Source organism: Ascaphus truei, chromosome 6 (assembly GCF_040206685.1).
Source record: "Ascaphus truei isolate aAscTru1 chromosome 6, aAscTru1.hap1, whole genome shotgun sequence".
NCBI classification, from domain to species: domain Eukaryota; kingdom Metazoa; phylum Chordata; class Amphibia; order Anura; family Ascaphidae; genus Ascaphus; species Ascaphus truei.
Window position 1 is genome coordinate 74,065,133 of NC_134488.1, and position 15,418 is coordinate 74,080,550.

Consider the following 15,418-nt stretch of genomic DNA (forward strand, 5'->3'; position numbering starts at 1 on the left):
TACGTTAAACGTTCCAAGTAAGGAGAAGTTCTGATACTGTGTACCACCCAGTATTAGCACACTTTAAAATCTGGTTGTAGTGCTGCATTTCTTAACATCTTCTCTGTTATTGGTACAAACCAAATCAATGCACTGCCGGCCTCTTGACAGTTGAAAAGGTTACTGCATAATTTTACAATACTACAAACCCAGGAGTGTTTCAAGATTGGAGATAAAAACAGGAATTTGCCGTGTCTAGATAGATGTAAGGCCACAGCTAGGCATTATTTCGATCGCCTCCTCTCTCCACTTCATTAAAAGCCCAATTTCAGGGTCTGGATAAGAGTACCGCCAAGACTGCCATAACCATTTTATTGGAAGATAATGCAAGGTTATGATAACTACTTTATTGGAAGATAATGCAAGGTTATGATAACTACTTTATTGGAAGATAATGCAAGGTTATGATAACTACTTTATTGGAAGATAATGCAAGGTTATGATACAATGTTGGTTCGTTCCCTAATATAAGCAGAGTTTTGAATAGTGTAATTATTATTAATGAATATGTTGCTTTGCGGATTTCGACCAGTCTGCCCATCATATTCTCTCTAAAAAGAAGACCTCTTATCTTGGTATGGCTGCCACCATAGCTTTTCATATTTACCACGAGGGCAGATTTCTGGTTTGAAACCAGAGCTCTAAAATCAATAGAAATCCATATGATGTGGGAGGCAAATATTAAACATCATGATCTGTGTAACAGAGCTGTAGGAATCGGAGGACCACCTATGAAGGACTTTGTGGCACAATGCCACAAAATATTCGTTAATATCAGAGAAATACTGAAGGAATATATTATTGTGGTGCCTTTTAAACATAGTTGCCTTTGGGACATGACGATCAACTTTCTATTAGTGACAACGCTGCCATAGTTGTACTTTTTTTGTGTCAAGCACTGGGACAAAAAAAATATCCTTACAAGTATCTTGGGAATGGGGGGAAGGGAGAGGGTCCGTGGAGGTTGGGGGATCATGGATCAGCTTTAGGGGAGCCCCCGGTACGGGGTACATAATATATATATATATATATTTTTTAAATAAGGACTCCTGCTTTAAATATAACTCTCCCAGCCAGGCACAACATGGTACCAGATTTGCACAAGAAACAAAATGCCATCGATTTTATTAAGATTTTGGGCCTCATGCAGAGAGCATAGAATTTTCAAATTGGCGAATTTCATAAAAGTAGCTTTTTTGAAGAGTTTTATTCTCCATATGCAGAAAAGTGCGAATTCTGCTATGTTTAACATGGATGCGTGTGGCGAGTTTGAATGGGAAAGATGCGCGCTTCAGAAATGTGTAAAAAAAAAATCGCGGCTTTTTTTCCCCCTTTGCTATAGGCAGCGAGCGCCATTTTATTGCCAACTTTTCCTGGCGCGGCAAAAATGAGAAAATCGCGCCATTTCCCTGGCGCGAACAGCCGCTACATGCCGTTCGTACCTCTCTGCATTCGGAGAGTTTTAAAAATGGCGAGATGGAGGTTCTCGCCAGCCGCGAGGCGAGTTTTAGCAATAGAAAAAACAAAATGGTGCGTTTTTCGTAACTCGCCATTTTCTGCCGGTTTCTGCGCGAAATTGTACAAAAAATGGCGAATTTTGAAATAACGATGCTCTCTGCATGAGGCCCTTTGTTTCTTTTATAAGTTTGGTGCTCTGAAAATATAATTTTTGTCTGCTATATGTTTTCCAGTGATACATTTATGCCCACGGTATATATTACTTTACCTTCACTCGTTATCAAGATCTAACTGTGTAACAGGCTTTCAGATTACAGGTGCCCCTCACGTACTGCAATTACCTGAATAGAATCCTTGCATGTGGCTTATTCCTCAGTTGCAGAAAATACTGACCCGACAGTGCTTATAGACCAAGAAATGAAATATTCGGAGGATCTGTAGGAGGGAGGCTAAGGGGAAAAAAAGAACCTGTTATTAACAACTATGTTTACACATTATAAAATGCTTTTTAGTTCTTCACATTTATTCATGGGGAACATTTCCTGTCTGTTCACAATTTCAATTATGTAACTTCTCTGTCTATCTCTCTATCTGTTTATCTTGACATTGCTTTAAAAAACGCCCCCAAGTTGCATAACTTCTGTCATAATAGTAAAGCGAAGGAGATGAAACAGGACACGATAAATCACTGATGAAAGGTTATACATAGATGTAGCTGCCGTACCCCACATTTACTACTAGAGCTGGGGTTACGCAAACTTTTTTGTCTGCAACCCCTTGCCTGCTCTCTTCCCCCTGCTCGCACTCCCCTCTTTCCTTTTCTCCGGCGTCATCTGACGTCACGGCATCATGTGACGTCGCATTGCCATTTGACACCGCGGCGTCATATAACGCCTCGTTGCCATGGCGATGCCTCGCCAGAAGTCGCCGGAGACAAGGTAAGAGGGAGTTACCTTGCGCGCTCCCCCAGCCTTGCGCGCTCCCCCAGCATTTAATTTAAATGTTGTGGGGAAGAGCTCGAGGCCTCTGAAAGTGTCATGCCCCTCCCACAAAATTTCACGCCCCCCAGTTTACGCACCCCAGTACTAGAGGTATATATATTGTGGTATCATTAAGAAATTGGTTGGCTGTCTGCAGTGATATAGGATAATGCCCTTGTGTATATTATTTGATGATTGTAAGTGCTAATTATCTATCTACAGTACTGTGTAAATGTATCTAATACTTATGGTATGTAAATTGTATGTATATAAGTGCTATCCTAGGGAGCTTCAGATGTAGCACGCTTGTTTGCAGCACTGGGGCAAGTCATAGGGCCGCGAGTGCAAACTGCCCCGGGGCCAGAGGATTATTACTGCTGGGGGTACGATCCGGAAGCATGGATAGCAATGTCGTGACAGCATTATATCTGGAGATGTGGCTTAAAAGGAGCAATCCAAGAGATGAATATAGAATTGATGAAGGGGGTCTCCGGAGATGAAACCCATTCATTTCAGCTTTGGGGAGCCTCTATTTCCAGAGAAACTTACCTCCGAAGTAAGTGCCGGTAGCTGCTCCGGCTCAGCAAGCAGGGATTTCAGGTTTGAAGCTCCCGCATCACATGGGCCAATAGGAAACCACACAGATGCTGTCACAGCTTCTTATTGGCCCACAGGGCCTGAGACAGCAGGCATATGGTAGCACAGGTAGCTGAAAAGAGCAGCTACCGTCCCCTAATTCGCAGGTAAGTATCTCCGGAAGCAGGGGGTCCCTGGAGCTGAAATTAACGGGGTTCAGCTGCGGAGACCCTTTGCGCCAACTATATATATGCAGCCGGCACTTCAATAGGGAGCATATGAGGGCAGGTGCATGTCCCATAAACAATACATAAACGTACGATGCCGCACCACCCTGAGGAAGGTCCCGTTTGGGGACCGACATGTTGGTATTTTGTGCCCTGTTTTCAATACAAATGTTTCATCTGCTTATGCCTGAGTGCTGTCTCCTGATTTCGTGTTACACGGTATCGTACTTTTATATATGTAGCGCACTTTCCCCCATCCCCTCTGGGAGATTCTGCCATTACACGGTGTGGTGTGGTGTGTACCTGCTGGCTCACAGTAGATCTGAATCTCCCGCGGTGTTGTGGAGGAAAACAGGACAGGCTTCTGGGGTAGTAACTGATTCTTTCTCATGGTGACAGCACCTCCATCTCTTGCAGGCCCCAGCAATGTAGGGACAATCCCTGCAGGAGAATTTACTTCCCCTCCCCCTGATAGATTGTAGTCTCATGCAGGAAGATACTTTATTCTGACAGCACACTCAGTTGGTACAGCATACACATCAGAGATCACTTCTTTGGGGCTTCACCATCAGGATGTAGCCTGGACCTACACTCGAGGCCAAGGGGCCCTGAAGCAGTCCTTGCTCTTCCTTTACTCATTGGTGGAGTAATGGGTATAGTCTCCCATCCACTCCCTTAGGGGAGGGAATACAGATTGGAAGTGCCCAGCACAATTGTTTGGGTAAACCAGCCTCTCTGAAGGAGTTAAAGGCACTGACTGAATTTAGCAGTGCAGCTCCTTAAGTACAAGGGAAGTAGGTACCAGGTCTGAGTCCCTGATTGGACACACACAGGTCTAGTCCCACCGCCTCACCTGTCAATCAAGAAGCTACTGTGAGTGGGGAAAACCCATGATAACTCCTGGCAGCCTGCCAGGGCTTACTGTCAGGAGGGGACAGACTGGTAGCCAGAAACCAGTCCTGGCTACACATATATATATATATAGATATATCTATATACAGTAGGGCTCCGCTTCTCAGAGACCGTGCATGCGCAGATGGGGGGCTGCCAAGTCCACGCATGCGCAGAAGGGGGGCCGCTGAGTCTGTGCATGCACAGAAGGGGGCCTGTCGAGTCCGCATATGCGCAGAAAGGGGCACACTGGGATGGCGTAGGAGGTAGAAGAGACAAGAAATCACTGGTGGACATAGCAAATACTATGTTCCGCTTTTTGGCGATTTCCTCTTTCCACTGCGGCCTGGAACAGAACCCGTCATATGAGTGGGGCTCTACTATATCTATATATAAATGAATTTGCAAAAAAATCTGTTTAAGTAAGTCCTGCTACATCTGTAACATGCATTTAGGTGGTCCCTAGAGAATATAGGGGCCTACGCACTAAACGTTCATAAGTCACTTATCGAGCAATTATCGCCCCAAAATGCCTACTCCAATTCTGAAAGGGTCGATAAAAGTGGGCGATAAAAAAGGAAATTGCAGAGTGGGCGGCGATAAATCACTTATCGGCAGGTTCTGAAACTCGTGTAATTCTAGTAGCCGCGATTAGGTTATCGAGGCTCTAGAATGGCTTCCGCGCTCGGTACTGGCTGGACTGTGAGTTCTACTCCATCCATATCAGAGTTGCTGACGAGTGGAGAATTTGCCTACTGACGAGACGATACACAAAGGAGGAAGCCTGTAATCACCCTGGGAAGGGTCACCTACCTGCGGACATCCATCTGTGATGCAGAGGCCCTCGATTGTGTTCACCAGTGTATGCAGAGTGAGAGACTGCTCCAGCTGTATCCTGGCGTCTGGTAAACTCATGTCTGAGTACATGAAATGCTCGTATTCTCTAATCTGATGTACGCAGATATATTACCTGTTGTATTATTTTAATATATTTTGAACTTACTTCACCATATGCGTTGTGCGCTGTTCTTTTTGTTTTTCACTGTATCTAGGGGTGCCGCATCACTCCATTTCCTACAGCAGCAGACGCATATCCAATGCCCTCTAAGGTTGTGTTTATTTTCACATTGAGGTGTTAACACTGTGGGATTGAGACACTACTCATCACTACAGATGATTATTCACTATTAGCGCACTTTGTTCTTTGTTTTGTTGTGCAGGACGTCACGCAGTCGCACGCATGCACTATAATCGCGGCCTTAGTAGGGGGGAGCGAGCCTCGCTTGTCTACCAATGTGTTTGCTTCGATGTAAGAGGCTATCAGTCCCCCACTATGTGTAATGTGGTAAAGCCGTAAACCAGAGGGAGAAGGTGTCCTGCAGGTACGCTAACAATTCTCCCCTGGTAATACCGCACCCTCCGATCTAGCGTTTTGTGTGACACGTGAAATGATGATTTCGCTACAGCCATTTTGCCGTCACAGTGGCTTCTGCCGGGGTTGTGTCTATGAGAATGACAAATGTTATGGTGGATCTTTGTGGCAGAGTGACTTGCTGTAAGGCAGATCATGTTATGAGACATCACTCTATGAATGGAGAATACATGAACCCCTGATTTAGACCATTTGGTGATACTGTATGTAAGTTAAAGATCCACTTTGCCTCGCGTTGTAATAGCATCTTAGGCCCAGTTGCCCCTTCTTATACTGGGCATGAGACGATCAATGCCCTGGAAAGATAATGCCTCAACGTTGCCGGAGTGTTGTTAACGTATGTGTTTCGATATCGTTGTGTCCAGTGCATTTTTGATGGACCCCACATGTTCCAGGACACGTCATCTCAGTTGAACTCCGACTCTTGTCCACGTATTTGACGCCACACTAGCGTGTTGCCAAATAGATCACACCTATAGATTTACAGATGATTAACTAATTTTGTGTGAAGGTTTTAGAGTCATTCCAGTTGTTAAATTTCTTGGTTGTTGTCATGTATTCACAAGCTTTACATGATCCACACCTAAATGATCTTTTAGTCTGGTTTGTGAGCCAATTGTTAGATTTCTGTTGCTTTTTACAGAAAAGGCTTCGTACCACATGATCGTTAATGTTGCTTGCTCGTTTCCAAACAAGAGATGGATGTGTTTTGAGGGTGTCTTCTAGATCAAGGATGCGCAAACTGGGGGTACGAGATTTTGTAGGGGGGGCATGGCGGTTACAGAGGTTCCGCGCTCTTCCCCAAAGCATTGAAATTAAATGCAGGGGGAGCGTGTGTGAGGCCTCTGTAACTCACTTACCTTGTCTCCAGCGCCTGGCGTCAAATGACGCAGCTGGGTCACATGATGTCACGTTGCCATGGTAACGTGACGTCATATGACGTTGTGATGTCAGAAAATACAGGCGAACAGTTTTAATTTGTTTTCAGTTATGCAGTTAAGCCTCAGGCGAAAGTACTGACCCACTGGAATTCCTTTCAATAGAGGGTTTGGGTGGTGGCTATCTGCCTGGAGATAGTTGTTTGTGGCAGTAGTTTTCCAAAAGGTGGTGGTCTCAAGCGTACCATCTGAATCTTTTGAAATTGTTAATTTAAGAAAATTGATTTTTTTCAGAGTTGATTTCAAATGTTAATTTCAGATTGTGATCATTCATATTGAGTACTTTTATAAAGTTATTTAGATAGTCTTTTGAGCCCCTCCAGATTAGAAAGATGTCATCAATATATCTAATCCAGAGGTCTATCCATCTAGTGCAGGGGTGCGCAAATTTTTCAGTCTGCACCCCTCTGCCTGCTCTCCCCCCTGCAAGTGCCCCCCTTCCCCTGTCTCCGGCATCAATTGACACCATGGGGTGATGTGATGTTGCATTACCATGACAATGTGATGTCACGTGACCCCATGGCATAATTTGCCGCCATGGTGACACGTTGCCATGGGTTAGGGCACACATTGTGCCCATGCCAGTGCCCTGAACCTGTTGATAGTACTTTCCGCCAAAGACAAAATAGTTGTGCGTTAGTACGAACTGTAGCAAGGTGGTGATGAAATTATTATGTTCATAAAAATCCAGACTTCTGGACCTTATAAAATAGTTTACAGCACCTATACCTACCTCGTGTGAAATACTAGTGTATAAATATAAGGGGTCTGCCAGAAAATCCAAGATGGCTGCTGACATGATATGACCTCACACCCTCACTGATTTTACAGTGGCCATTTTGATTCCTGGCATTCCTGCCCTCAGTTCCTTACAGGAAATGAGCCTGTCTTTGACTCTCATTACCAGCAGCTGCCTCTGGCCTTAAAATAGCAACCAGTTGCTACAGGACTTTGCTTGTGCAAAGTACTCAGTACCTTGTTCCGCCTGAGCTCTGTCTTTGCCTCTGTTTTGCCTGCCTTGACCCCAGAACTGGACCTTACTAACCCTTGCCTGCTGCCTGCCTCGACCTCCGAACTGGACCTGATTACCCCTTACTCGCCGCCTTCTTCGACCTCAAAACTGGACCTGACTACCCTTTGCCTACCTCGACCTAGGAACCAGACCTGACTACCCCTACATCCCATGCCACTGATCCCAGGCCAAGGTCGGTGTACTACTCCCTACCTCTGCCCTGCGGGTCCGTATCCTGTCCTTCAGTCAGCAACGTTACACGTTACACGAGCCACGCAATGGACCCTGCAGAGATAGCGAATGCCGTTACCCATATCAGGACCTGCTTCTGGGAGCCCATGCCACCCGCCTAAACTATGCTGGATCAGAAGCTGGACTCAATTTCCTCTACGCTGCAGACCCTGAGCAGTCAGCTCAGTACCCCCAGGGTGACTCCATCTCTGCGCAGCTTTAACTTGTGACGTCGCACCAGTATCTGTGCTCCTAAGATAACCCTGGATCCCTATTCCTGACTTCTATATAGAGCTTCCCTCAGCTTGCAGAGGATTCCTGAACCAATGCCAGGTGCAGTTTGACACACAACCGTCATCCTTCTCTACCCACCGCTCTCGAGTGGCATATATTTTTTCTCTCCTCACGGATGTAGCATTAGCTTGGGCGTTACCTCTTTATGAAAAGGGTTCCCCCTTGTTGGATGACTTTGCTTTCATGCAAACCTTCTGGACAATATTTGATTCCCCTGGTTGTGCGGCTTCCACTGCAGTTAAAACAAGGATCTCGCACCATGGGACAATATGCTATCGAGTTTAGGACCCTGGCAACGGAGACCGATTGGAACATTGGGCCTTGAAGGCTACTTTCCATCAGGGCATTGAGGAGAGGCTGAAGGATGAATTGACATACAGGGACCTACCCGCAGATCTGGAGGGACTAATCTCCCTTTGCATGTCCCTGGATCTTCGGATGAGGGAGAGACTTCAGAAGCAGGATTGTTCTCACAGATTCCAGCCTCTTCCACTGACTCCACCTCTTCAGGCTCCTTCCAATAAAACTTCAGGTGAACCGATGGAGCCCATGCATTTGGGCAATTTGCATCTAACAGAACGGGAGAAACAACACTGGTCGATCCTTGGGATTGTGCCTCTACTGCGGTGAGAAGGGTCACATGGTATGAACCTAGCCTTAGAAATCGGAAGAACGCCAGTGTCCAGTGCAAGTAGGGGCATTTTCTCTGGATATCTGCAACTTCTCTCCATCTCCCTGTTGTTTTATGGTTCTCATCTGCCTATCTTGGCAAGACCATACTGTCTTTGTGGACTCCGGAGCCGCCGGTATATTTATCGATAAAACCTTCGCTCAACGGATCAATATTCCTCTCCAGAGAAAGGATGTACCTTTGGGTATCTCCTCCATTGATGGGAGCCCGTTGGGATCGGGGGTTATTTCACCAGAGACAGTTCGAATCAAAGCTATGGTCTGTGTTTTGCACCATGAAGTCGTCCAGCTGGACGTTATCAATTCCCCAGCCATCAATGTGGTTCTAAGGCTTCCATGGCTATGTACCCATAATCCCCAGATTGACTGGATTTCGGGACAGATAAGCACTTGGGGGTCTGAAATGTCTTTCACCCTGTCGTCCTGTGGGTATTCTTCTACTGCCTGCACTGGAGGACTTACCTGGTCTCCCAGTCTGTTACTCTGACCTGAGGCGGGTCTTTGACAAGGGACAGGCTGAAGAATTACCTGTGCATTGACCGTTTGATTTTGCAATCAACCTTCCTGAGATGACTCCTCTTTGTGGATGTACGTAACCTCTTTCCAAACCTGAAACCAAGGCGATGAGGACATACATTGATGAGAACCTGAAGCGGGGATTAATGAATAAATCCTGTTCTCCAGCTAGCGCAGGTTTTTTCTTTGTGGCAAAGAAGGATGGGTAATTGAGGGCTTGTATTGATTACCAGGGTTTGAATAAGATTACTATCAAGAACCATTACCCTACCCCTCTGATCACTGTCTGCGTGAGGGAATCGTTTTTTTTACCAAAGTTGATCTAAGGGGAGCTTATAACCGTATAAGGATAAAACAGGGTGATGAGTGGAAAACTGCTTTCAACACACGCAACTGACACTATGAGTATCTGGTGATGCCCTTCGGTCTATGAAATGCATAGATTTTTTAGATTGTCTGCCACTTGCCTCGATCTTGGAACTGGACCTGACTACCCCTTGCCTGCCGCCTGCCTCGACCTTGGAACTGGACCTGACTACCCTTTCCCTGCCGTCTGCCTCGACCCCAGAACTGGACCTGACTACCCCTGCATCCCAGCCCTCTGATCCCAGGCCAAGGCCTACCTCTGCCCTGCGGGTCCGTATCCTGTCCTGCAGTCAACAACATTACAATGGGGCCTCTACATCAATACCTGCTAGGACGGTGTTATCGTCTAGAATGATATCTTCTAATTTAACCAACACATCCTTCGTGTCTCTGACGTATGAGGGTAGTGAGATAACATACTCTCTGACTACTTTATTAATAGAAATACTCGTTTTATCATGGAGGTTACCATTGCCAGAGACAATCAGCCATCCTGGTGGCTTCTTGGTATTTGTATGTACCTTTGGGATGGTATAAAAAATAGTAATAGTGGGGTTCCTGATAGTCATGAATTTTAATTCATTATCATTGATGAATTTTTTTAGACAGTCCTTCCTTCAGGATTTTGTTAAGATCTCTTGTGAATTCCAGATTAGGATCTTTGGTTAGAACCCTGTAACAGTTAGTGTCACCCAGGAGTCTCATATTTTCCTGTTGGTAGTCCTTAGTTCTAAGCAATACAATATTTCCACCCTTGTCTGATGATTTTTATTGGTATATTGTTATCATTGTTTAATTCCTTTAAGGCCCTCTAGTTGGTACGAGTAAAATTTGCAGCAGATCTATGCTGTAGTTTCGAGAGTTCTACAAAGTCTTAGAGATTAAACCCACAAAGTTTCAATATAGGAGCTAACATCTAAATTGGGGGTGAAGTGACTCCTTGGTTTGAGGATAGGGAAGGGACCTTGTCCCAATTCACAATCATTTTCGTCCAAAAGTGAGTTTATGCGGTTTAGGTTAGCGATGTCTTGATAGTCGAGGTTATAGAAACCTAAAGTCTTCGATGTAATTCTAGCTTTTGTTTTGAAAAATGTATGTAGGGCTAGCTACACTTTTCCACTGTGGAGATCAGGCCCATCATATTATTTTGTATATTGCTACATAGCTTCCTCAACAACCTATAGTTCATAAAGCCACATGTGAAATTACACAGGGATAAAAAAAAATTACAAACTGTAATCACCAGTCGTGATAAATATGTCACCAAGGTGGCTCTTAGACAGTAATGGTTTCTATTTTTTATGAATATTACAGGGGCCAGATCCTAACAGGCATTAGAACATTCTTTTCATACTGAGAAAAAAAGGATCGCATGACTATGAAAAGTCCAATATTGCAGCACTAATTGTGAAATATTGTCACTGGTATGTTCCAGATGGTTTTTATAACTGAGTTACTTTCTGACGCTCCTAATTAGATATTGGAGTAATAAGATGTAAAGTGGAATGACTGAGGTGTGAGGTTGGCATTGTGTCCCATGGGTAACACTGTTCTGGGGGATGATGATTTAAGTGTACAGTATAATCAAGCCAGGGTTAGGTATATGTGCCTGCATCCAACCCACTTTGATACAATGACCTTGCAGTTTCCATTGAGGATGTACTGTAGGGAGTCTAGGGACCATGATTCACAAGGACACTGAAATGCTCTATGCATTCTGTCACTTAAGAGAAGCACAAAATGGTATTGAGGTACTGCATATGATTCTATAGGGGCTATAAATTAAAGTCTCCAGCTGCAAAACTAGGGCAATAATAGGTCACCCAATTTAGCAAAGAAAACAAATCTATTGCTTTTAGTGGGATTTCTTGTCCTCTATAGTTCTTTAGTATAACTTTAAGTTTGCTAAAGGACAATAAAATCTTGCAAAAAAATACATGTGGTCCCTGACATAGTGAAACAAGAACTATTGCTGATTAAAATAATAAAATAGTTAGAGAATAAAGTGAAATGTGATAAAAAGGTGAGGAAGTAATACCAGTACATCAACTCAGACCAATTTCGAAGTCCAGTGATGAGTCTCCTTTTTTTACAGTGCTCAGTAACCTTTTCCGCGCTGCTCCTTAGGTATAAGTTCCTCTTAGATCTTATGATGTAAAAAACCTGTATGTAAAATAGAACGCAAACAGGAGAAAGGAGACCCAATAGTGTAAATCGTTCTAATCTAAAAATGATTAAAACATAGCATATGCACTCACATTTGGTACATGCAATAAAAGCATATATGCAAGACTCTACATTATGTTGTCAGGTTCTCTTTGAGCCTGCTGTGATTGTTCTGTTTTGCCGTAGTTCTTTTTGGCACATCAGTTACAGTAGATCTCCAAAGAACACTGCTGTCCACTACCTCTGTGTGCCTGATGTAGAGAAGAGAAGCCACAATGTCTCTATCAGTGCACCGGATAGAGATCGTCCCTTGTGGCATCACCAGAAGTCTCGTACCGAAATCAGGATGTATGTATGCATGTATATCTTTATTTATAGAGCGCCATATGTATACATAGCAGTAATACACGTGACATAATAATATAACACAAAATGGGAATAAGCACTTCAAATATAAAATAAGAGGACATGTGCAGAGGTATGCAATGGAGACTGTTTTAAGGTGAAATTAAATACGGCTTTTATTGCGCCTGTTTCTTTAACACAAGAAAACATCCAAACGTATGCAAATAAGGGGTCAAACAAAGCTTCTGTTCCACTTGGGAGTATGTCTAGTTAAACCTATGCAGTCCACAACTCCCTTTAGATTAGCATGTCTCCCAGCCCCAAAACATATATCTTGATATGTGCAGATATACAAAAAGTCTTAGAAAGGAAAGTCCTATCTGTCTCTTGTAGGGGAAGGCTTCTTTGTTCTCCAGGTTTAGAAGTACTTTCCCCTGTGTCTTGCTGGCAGCGTGCAGTCTCTTCTGGCAGGCTCAAGACGTCTGTCTCCTTGTTCAGCTCACAGGTGTGCTAAGGAGTCTCACTTCCTGTCTCAGAGGCAGGCTTTTTCTAACCCCTGTAATCAAAAGGAAAGAGGGGGAGGGGGGGGGGGACCACCCACTTGTGATGCTAGCCAGGAGCAGACAATTGCCTTATTCATAATATATAAACATCTTCTTTGCATGAGACAGTTTATGAGACCTAGAATTCCAAATAGTCCAACAATAAAAATACACTCCCATATACTAACCACTAGCCTGTATAGGTAGATCTTATGTGGTAGTCTGAGCAATGTATAGGACTGATCACATGAATGAAGTAAATAAATTACTCAACCTCAATTTTCCTGCAACCCCTGTAATCAGCCAGGTGGTGTTAGTTAATTGCCTACCAGCAGTTAACCACCACACTGCTGGATTAGAGGCACATTTGTGAACAGGGATAAGGCCCCTGTTACAGTAACATTAGGAAAAGGAGTCCCTGACACAAAGCTTACAATCTAAGTGGTAAGTAGGAAGAACGTACAGAGACAGAAAGTGGATGTTCTGGTAAGTGCGTCTGTAAGGGGACAAGGTCGATGTATGACGTGTATAGTATCAGCCACAGAGCTACTCATATGCTTCATTAAAGAGGTGTGTTTTAAGATGGGTCATAAAGGTGGATAGAGAGGGTGCTAGTCAGATGTTGAGGGGAAGGGCATTCCAGAGGTGTGGGGCAGTGAGTTAGACATTGAGACAGGAGAGGACTTTAGATACAAAAAGGGTAGAGAGAAGACTTCTGTGAGCAGAACACAGGAGTTGGGATGACGTATAGAGAGCAATTAGGGCTGAGATGTAAGGCGGGGCAGAAGAGTATATAGCCTTAAAAGTGAGGAGGAGAATTTTGTGTGTAATAAGGGATTTGATAGGAAGCCAGGAGAAGGATTTCAGCAGGACAGGTGCTGAGACAGATTTAGGAGAGAGTAAAGTGATTCTAACAGCAGCAGCCTTTAGGATAGATTGTAGGGGAGACAGGTGAGAGGCAGGAAGGCCGGACACCAGGGGGTTACAATAGTCGAGACGGAAGAAAATGAGGGCCTGAGTCAGAGTTTTAGCAGTAGAGCAACCGAGGAAAGGGCGTATCTTTGTAATGTTACGTAGGATAAAACAACATTTGTGATTGTGAATGTGAGAGGAGGAGAATGTGAGGGAGGAGTCAAATGTGACCCCTAGGCAGCGTGCTTGTGATACTGGGTTTATGAAAGTGCTGCCAACAGTAATGTAGAAGCGGGCAATAGGGCCAGGCTTGGGAAGAATTATGAGGAGTTCTGTCTTTGACATGTTCAATTTGAGTCAGCGGAGGGCCATCCCGGATGACATAGTGGAGAGACATTCAGAGATTTTGGTCTGTGTAGCAGGTGTAAGGTCAGATGTTGAAAAGTAAATTTGTTTGTCATCATCATATAGGTGTGTAGCAGGGTAGTCCTCCACACCTCTAGGGGGAGCTGATGCAGCTCCTCGGACTCTTAGGCGGAGGTGCGGCGACCATGCTGGAACTCCCACAGTACTGGTTGGAGAGGATATCCCTTGGGGGAACAGGATATCCTATGGAGATTGGGAACCGCGTGTCAGATCTGGCGGGACCTTCGGAGAAGACGGTTCTGTCCGGGAAGCCAGTGAGCGACCGAGGACTACAGGACTAGGCAAGTGAACCCTGTAGGCCCGAGTTAGGCCCTGAGCAACTCATTTGAGTACTATAGGGACGGCCATATCTCAGGGACATTCCTGGTAGCTGTGTACCAGCAGGACGACGGAGCAGGACGACTCGCTGAGGAGTACTACCGTGCGGCTGCCGGGAGTAAGGAGTGTGGGGCATATTGTTGGGAGGCCCTGCTACGTGGGATCAGGGATACGGCTCCTGATATCAACAAAGGATTCCCTGGCTACGGCGTTGTAGTCAGAAAGGTACCAACTTGCACCATTGACTACACCAGGGAGGGTAGCGCTGTTCTTGCATACATTTGGGGTTACCTTGCTGGACACCTAGCTTGCTGGGGTGCCCAAGGGCATAAGGGGCGCACTACGGGTTGTGGGCTGTTGTATTGACTGTATTACTGTATATGTATCAGGAGGGACCTGCCGGTAAATAGTATTGTTTATCATTGCTGTGTGTTGTGGTTATTGCTGCATATGTTCCCGTGAGGAGCCATCCTGCCAATGCTGGATTCCCCATGGGTGGGGGCGCTGCACCCCGCACCCCCAAGCTTCCAATCAGCAGAGGCCCAGGCCTTCTGTGAGTCTACATGTTAGCACCATAATGTACGTAGCATGCAAATCTCCCTGGGGGAGGAGGGGTTGGGGCAAAGGTGTTACAGGTGATATTTGAACCCAAGAGATGTGATAAGAACACCTAAAGAGCGTGTGTAAAGAGAAAAGAGAAGAGGTCTCAGGAAAGACCCTTGGGGTACCCCCACAGAGAGATTGACAGAGGAGGAGGAGGTATTAGCAAATGAGACACTGAAAGTATGATAGGAGAGGTAAGAGAAAATTCAATTTAGAGCTTTGCTATGGATACCAAGAGTATGGAGAATGTGAAGGAGAAGAGGGTGGCCCACAGTATCAAAGGCTGCAGAGAGGTCGAGCAATAGGAGCAGAGTGTAATGAGGTTTGTCATTGTCAGCATGGAGGTCATTAGTTATTTTAGTGAGTGCTATTTCGGTGGTGTGAGCAGTACGGAAGCCAAATTGTAACTCTACTCCTTTCCAGCGCAGTTCAAATTCAGAATCCAGGGTCAATAGA